At 41.9% G+C, this 6,548-nt stretch overlaps 1 protein-coding gene across 11 annotated transcripts in view; it reads left to right on the top strand.

Moving 5' to 3' along the window:
* Nucleotides 1-338: 338 nt before the first annotated feature.
* Nucleotides 339-6,548, top strand: part of flrt2 (fibronectin leucine rich transmembrane protein 2) — a 92,435-nt gene continuing 86,225 nt past the window's right edge. For 2 of the 11 annotated variants that reach the window (XM_044106703.1, XM_044106702.1), the window contains exons 1-3: nucleotides 346-2,010; nucleotides 2,119-2,312; nucleotides 5,776-6,412. The gene's annotated coding sequence lies outside the window, so the exon portion shown is untranslated. Of the gene's footprint in view, nucleotides 2,011-2,118; nucleotides 2,313-5,775; nucleotides 6,413-6,548 lie in introns of all 11 variants that reach the window. The other 9 variants (XR_006369624.1, XR_006369622.1, XM_044106706.1 and 6 more) reach the window with 7 other exon arrangements.

Below are 6,548 nucleotides of genomic sequence, written 5' to 3'. Positions count from 1 at the left end.
CTTGGAAGACCTTCATAGCCCCACCTCATGTAGGTCGAAGTGATGGGAAAACAATGATGATGGAAAATCAAGAGAAGATTCTGGAAAATGTGAATAGGGATCCATAAAATCATCACAATATTGAACAACATGTGTACAGTGTCGTCAGGTTTTAGACCAAACTTCAAATCTCTTCCTATACCAGGAAAAAAAAAAAGAATCTATTTAGCTAAATGACATTTTCAACAGGAATAGTCCAGTCTGAAAAGTATTATAACATTCTAAAAGTGGGCTTTGGGTGGGCAACATTAAACTGGTTTAGTTCATACCTGCAGGACTGAACTTGCTGTGTTCCTACAGAAAACTTTAGGTCCATGTCAGCACCTATTTCCTGTGGAGTTCCCAAAGGTTTAATTCTTAACCCTCTCTGTTTTGTCAAGTATGTTCTTCTGTTAAGGTCACATTTGAGCAACCAGTGCATCTCTTTTCATTGTTACCCAGATGACTGTCAGATTTACCTCCCTGTTAAGCCCAAAGGCCCATTCAGCATCGCCTAACGTGACTAGATGACATCAAAGCATTCATGGCCACAGATTTCTGAGCCTTAATGGTCCTCCACCCCACTAACCTGTTTCACCACGAGCTCTAATCAAGAGACTTTGTTGTAGTTCCAAAACTATGGAACAAGTTGCCATTACATATTAGACAGACTTTTTCTTTTGCAGTTTCTTTCTTGAAAACACACTTTGTTTATGACACATGGTTTGTTGTAGCATTTTTTTTAAATTTTACTACAGTATTTGTAATTTGTTTTCTCCTTTTTTTGTTTTCTTTTATATCTTACGGTTGTCTTTTTGTTTCTTTGTTTTGTCTTAGTACTGCACAGCACTTTCATCAAGCTATAATATTGATGAAATTGGATTTGGATAATGTTAAGTCATGTGTTTTCCAAAATGTAGAGGAGTTCATAGCAAGGAAAACAAAGTCTGTACCGAGTCCTTGGCTCCGTTTACAAATATGCTAATGATGAAGTCAGCTAAACTGTGTAGTGATGTTATCATTGGAAATTTTATGTTAAAGAGGAGATTACTTTCTTTCTTTCCTTTTTTTCCTCCCTGCCCGCCTGGTGTGGAATTTCCTTAGCGACGTGGTAAGGTCAGAACTTAAGCCAAGTGTCTGTCGACCAGGCATGTGGAGACAAGTAACTCTAACCTGCAGTCGTTTGACTAAAAACCCCCCTTGGGGGGGCTCTCTCAGCCCTGGAGAACAAGTTCAGCCTGTCAGCTCGTGGCACCAGCCACACTCTGAAACGTGAACCGAGTTCGGTCAGAAGAACAGGTGAAAAAGTTCCGCTGGAGCCGTGTGAACCCGACAGACTTCGGTGTGGATGTGAAAACACAGCGGAGGAAGTGGGAGTGAAAACATTTTCTCTCATAGGGTCTACCTGGCAATGATTTAAAAAAAAAAAAAAAAAAAAAAAAAGATTTCCATATCAGACCTCCCCAGTGCCTGTCAGTTTTCCAGCAAGCAGGAATACTTGCCAAAAAACACAAAAACAAGCTGTTCGCTAGCGCTGCCGTTCCCATGGGAACAGGCCCGCCGAGGGTGCGCCCCGCTCCGACACTCAACTGCACAAATGACATGCGAGCTTTTTTTTTTTCTTCCTACCGGCACACTGCATAAAACCAAGAGGGCAGGAAGAGAGCGACACGGGCTGTCTCGTGGAGAACCGGAGCCTTCGCTATCAGTAAGCGATTAGCCGGACCCCGCTTGTAAGAGGTGCCGCGTGGGGGAAAAAAGGGATCAAGACACCTGAGACGTTGGGCCTGCGGTGCTCACTTCCTCCTGCTAATAAAGACCACACATTCCTGGTGGCTAGGGAAGCAGGGGCAGAGTGAGGCTGGGGGGTGGTGGTGGTTGTTGTCAGGGGGTAAAGGAAGGAGAAAAGTACGAAACAAATACATGCTAACCCACTTCAGTGAGCCATTTCTGTTATGCCGGAAAGTCAGTTTGACAGCGACGCCTTTCAAAGTAAGGCTGTTCTCGAATATTAGCCGTTTCCTTCCGCGGTTTGTGTCGTCGGGTTAGCCTTCGGTTGGAATTAGCACCTGTCCTCACACCTCTGCTCTTCCTCTCCAGGTGGCACAAACACCGTGTAATTATCCCACAGTGTACCTGCGAGCGTGTGCCTCAGAACAGGTGTCGGTAATTGCTGACAGTTTTGCACTTGCGTGTGTTCACCGAGTGCACGGCCGAAAAGTTCGACGTTGGCGACGATGGTGTGCCACAAGGAGAAAGAGAAAAAACAACAACATTACAGTAAAGAATTTGAGGTAAGATAAATATTTTAACTTTTAAATTAGCTTCAGAACTTTCAACCCAAAAGATCTAGAGCCAGTTTTAATGGAAACTTCTTTGAAATAAGAGAATGCAATTTATTTTGTTGCACAGTTAGAAATTTCTGTCCAGCTGGTAAAAATGTGCATTAGTTTTGTAGGTTCCCCATCTTAAATTAAGCCCAGCAATAATTCCTCCTAAATCTCAGCACTTTAACTAATCTCCCTTTGAGACTTTGGCCAGTTTTTCCTCAGTAAATGCACACTCCCTTGCTTAAGGCTTTGTGGACTGACTTGTTTTAATCAAAACGGCTTTTTCTGAAATTTAATTTGAAACAGGTTTTTTTATTTATTTTTTATTTTTTGGCAGAGCTGTATGTAAGAATACGAATGCACGACCTGACCACTTTGTTCAAAATGCTTTATAACTAAGAAGGTCAAATTATTTAATCAAATCTTCACTCTGGATGTCACATTCCCTAAATAAGCACGTGATATTCCAGAAGAGGAAAAACATCTCAGTTTTTTAAACAGGAGTGAGAAAAAGCCAAACTACATTTATTAATCCATCTGGTAACGACACAGGGGGGGAAAAAATGTTCAAAATCCAACCTCAAAGTTTTTAAACTTAGAAATCTTGGCAAATCCAATAAAAATAATCTCAAGAAATCTTTTAATAAACTTCTTATCTATGCCATTTCCCCTGGGGCATAAATATGTGACAGAGATTTAATTCTCCAAGCCGTTTGTCAAAATGGGCAAGAGAGGAAGATGAAGATGTAAGGTTGATGTTTTTTGATGTCCATAAGTAAGGACTGCGAATTTGTACAGTCACAGCAATAACTGAAAAGATTAAACAGAAATAGTTAAAAACAGAGTTTGAATGAGGAGACAGGCTCATTCAACGAATAAGTTTTTAAGGTTTTCTGATTCAAGTCATTTTGGAAAATAAGCTCTTTTAAATTTTTTTTTAAACAAATAGAACAATAAAATTGGTTTTGAAATTAAACCTAAAAAATTTAGATTATAATAAAATTACATATTTTGCAAAACATGGACAAATACATAAATAAAACTGAAAAAATAAGCTAAATAAAATTGAAAGAAAGCAAAGTGAATAGCAGCTTTTTGCCGTTCAAAAGACGTGAAGAAGCAAAAATGCTGTAATCTTTTAGTTTACCTTACATCAAGAGGCTGAGTGATCATTCTTGAGGAACACCTCTGGAGAAAAAAATAGCAAAGCAAATAAAAAGCTAGCATTGAACAACTTAATCTCTAGAACAGTGGTCCCCAACCTTTTTGTCATCACTGACCTGTCAGGGCTTTGCAATTTTACTGCGGCCCTGGGGGTCAATTGGCACAAGTTTAATTTTTTTGTGCCGACTTCCCCCTTACGGCAATCTTGGAGTGCTCCGATAATAGTAAGCGATCCTCCTGGTGTGATGTGTGTCACGATTGATTGGTTCAGTCGGAAGAACATTGGGACTGCTCTGATCTAAAATCTAACATATTCAACATTGACTTGGCCCGACTATCGCAGCGTGTGGGATTTTCCCTGACTGGGAGCAAAACTGCAACCTGTTGAATGCAACAGGTAGCCATTCAGAAAGCGCCGTGACGTAAGAACGGAGGGCAATCCCAAACAGCTGACATGGCACAACTGAGAGCCAACAATTTTTAAATCGTGCCGTAGGAACCAGACTAAAGACTTACAACCTCTACTCCTCTCACTTCGTCTCGACCACTGCCCTACCGCTCTCTGACTCTGGTCGCTATGGTAACGTTTACACATCCCTTCAAAATAAGATACAGATGCGACACAAAAACGAACAGTTTATCTACATGAAAATTTCAACTCACAAAAAGGACTAATGGGAGCCCTGAGTTTGTTTCTCTGCAACGAGACGGACCCATCTGGGAATGATGAGAGACAATGACACCTGAACTGTTGCCTATGAGCCGGTCACCAGATCATGCAGAGCGGGCTTGGAATGTGGGAATCATCAACCGGGATAAATCCATTCTCCTGTCTCTTCTCTGGGCATTTTCCCCTTTCGCAAAGAAACTTTCCAAAGACATCTGATCTGTTTCTTACTCATTTTGCTGCTTGTGGGCTCAATGTTGGCGCGCAAGACCAAGAGAATCCAGTTAAAGGATTTTCAAAATAAAAAATCCTCCAGACCCAAATAATACATTGAACGGAAATATTTAATGATTTCTTGTGCAGCCCGGTACCAATTGGTCCACAGATCGGGACCGGTCCGTGGCCCCGGGGTTGGGGACGACTGCTCTAGGAGAATATTAAATTTTCTATAACAAAGAGAATGCCTCCTACCAGTTTTTTAAAATGTTCAACTCAGAATAGTGGTGAATTGCAGTCTTAAGGTATTGTCTGGTATTTAAAATGGAAGTACACCTGTTTGATTTGGTAAAAGTTGGTCTAATTTGAATTTATTTTCAAGCTAATAGACCCTGTTACAATTTCAGTACAATCAACAATATGCTTTGTGTTCTGCTTCATGGCATTATAGTTTTGCAGTTCTTTACGTTGTTGAACATCTATTGTTCTACGCCTCAAAATAACTTCTGCTTCCTACTACCGCTAATACAAAGCAAGGTGGTGCATTAACATCTGTCTTTTCCTTTTAATAAGCATTTTAGCTATTTTTTCTCTCAGGTCAAGCAAGCCCATGCCCTAAAGTAAGCATTTCCTAAAATAATTATTTCAGCTCTTTCTTTCCCTCAAGTTAGTGCACTGCCTTGCGAAGCAAGTGCTGTAACTTTTCCTTTTTCTGAAATAGGCATTTTAGCTATTTATTTTGGTCTCAGGTTAATGCAGTGTACCCTCTAGTGCACTGTGTCCGTGTTAGTCAATATTCTACCGATTTTCCATATGCTATTAATATTATTTTAGCTAAGCTTAGCATTGATGCTAATTTTTAGCATCACTACGCTGGGTTCCAACTGACAGGCCCCATTTAAATTTCTGTAGAAGTTTTCTATTTTTACCTTCTATCTACTGTTTTAATCTTACTGGCTCACTAACACTTCCTCCAACTGAGTCGGGGGTTAGGCTATTAGCTTAATTACCATTAAATGGATCTTTTTGTATCAAAACTCTGACCAAATTAAACTATTATTCCTTTTGTGCTTGGGGTGACAAACTTTGTTTAATCCATTTGTAGATTTCATATTGCTGACCAAAGTATGTGAAAGCAGTAGCTCGACAAAAGGGGGTGGGAAAAAAGAAGTCTCTCCCTGAGGAAAACACTCCGGTCTCTAAGTGAGCAGTAAATCTGGCACTTAGCAGTGGTAGTGCGTGTTGGTGTGTGAATTTGAGCGTGTAAATGTACTGAGCGTCTCCTAGTCCATAGCCTCCAGAGCTGTCAAATGTTGCCTTGCTCCACAACATCCGTAACCCGTGACCCTTGTAACTCCTGTTATGTTCTCGGCTCTCCAGGCCCCTCAGATTTCCCTCCATTGGTCCCAGATGACAGATACCCCTGTCGTCCTAGTTCCTCCAAACTGCCCCGGTAGCCTTTGACCTTGCCCCGGCACCTCTGCCTCTGCGAACTCTGCCCTCGCATTCCAGCCAAAGAAGCTGAAACCTGAGCATGCGGTGAGCTCATCACCAGGGCCGCGGAACCCAGAGTTAAGCGAAACAAAAAAAAAAAAAAATGGAGAAAAACCTGAGAGAGAAGAAGGGGGTGAGGCAGCCGTCGGGAGTGAGACAGGTCTGGAACTGGTTCTGTGCGCCTGCCTGCCGTGTCCTCCTCGAAGGAGGTCGAGTTACACCAAGGGAAGCAAGGAGCAAGCAGGAAGAAGCGTCTTTGAATTCTCCCTGCCTTTTTTTGTTTTTGTTATTTTGTCAGTCTTGTTTCTTCTCCTTCGTGGCCTGACCGACCGAGCGGCTTCCTCTGAACTCACGGCGGCAGGAACCCACCGCACTCCGTCTGGGCTTTCAGGTTCGGGAGACTGGCCGCTCTCTTCCTCGTGGCTGGGATGTGAGTGTAAACGCCGTGGGGTTGCACTCTCTGTTCTCTCAGCGCCTCTGTTCTCCCTCTGACCCCACCATGACCAACAAGTGACCGAAAATGGTGAGTGGCCCTCTTGAAATCTTCAACATGTGTATGGAAGTGTTTGTGTGTGGATTGCTTTAAGGGCTGTGCAGTCTTTTTTTTTTTTTTTTTTTTTCTTTTTGGTGAAATACAACTGAAAAGAGAAAAAAAGACA

This window comes from Gambusia affinis, linkage group LG22 (assembly GCF_019740435.1).
Source record: "Gambusia affinis linkage group LG22, SWU_Gaff_1.0, whole genome shotgun sequence".
Classification (NCBI taxonomy): domain Eukaryota; kingdom Metazoa; phylum Chordata; class Actinopteri; order Cyprinodontiformes; family Poeciliidae; genus Gambusia; species Gambusia affinis.
Note: the sequence above shows the minus strand (reverse complement) of the source record. Positions and strands in the feature narration are given on the sequence as shown.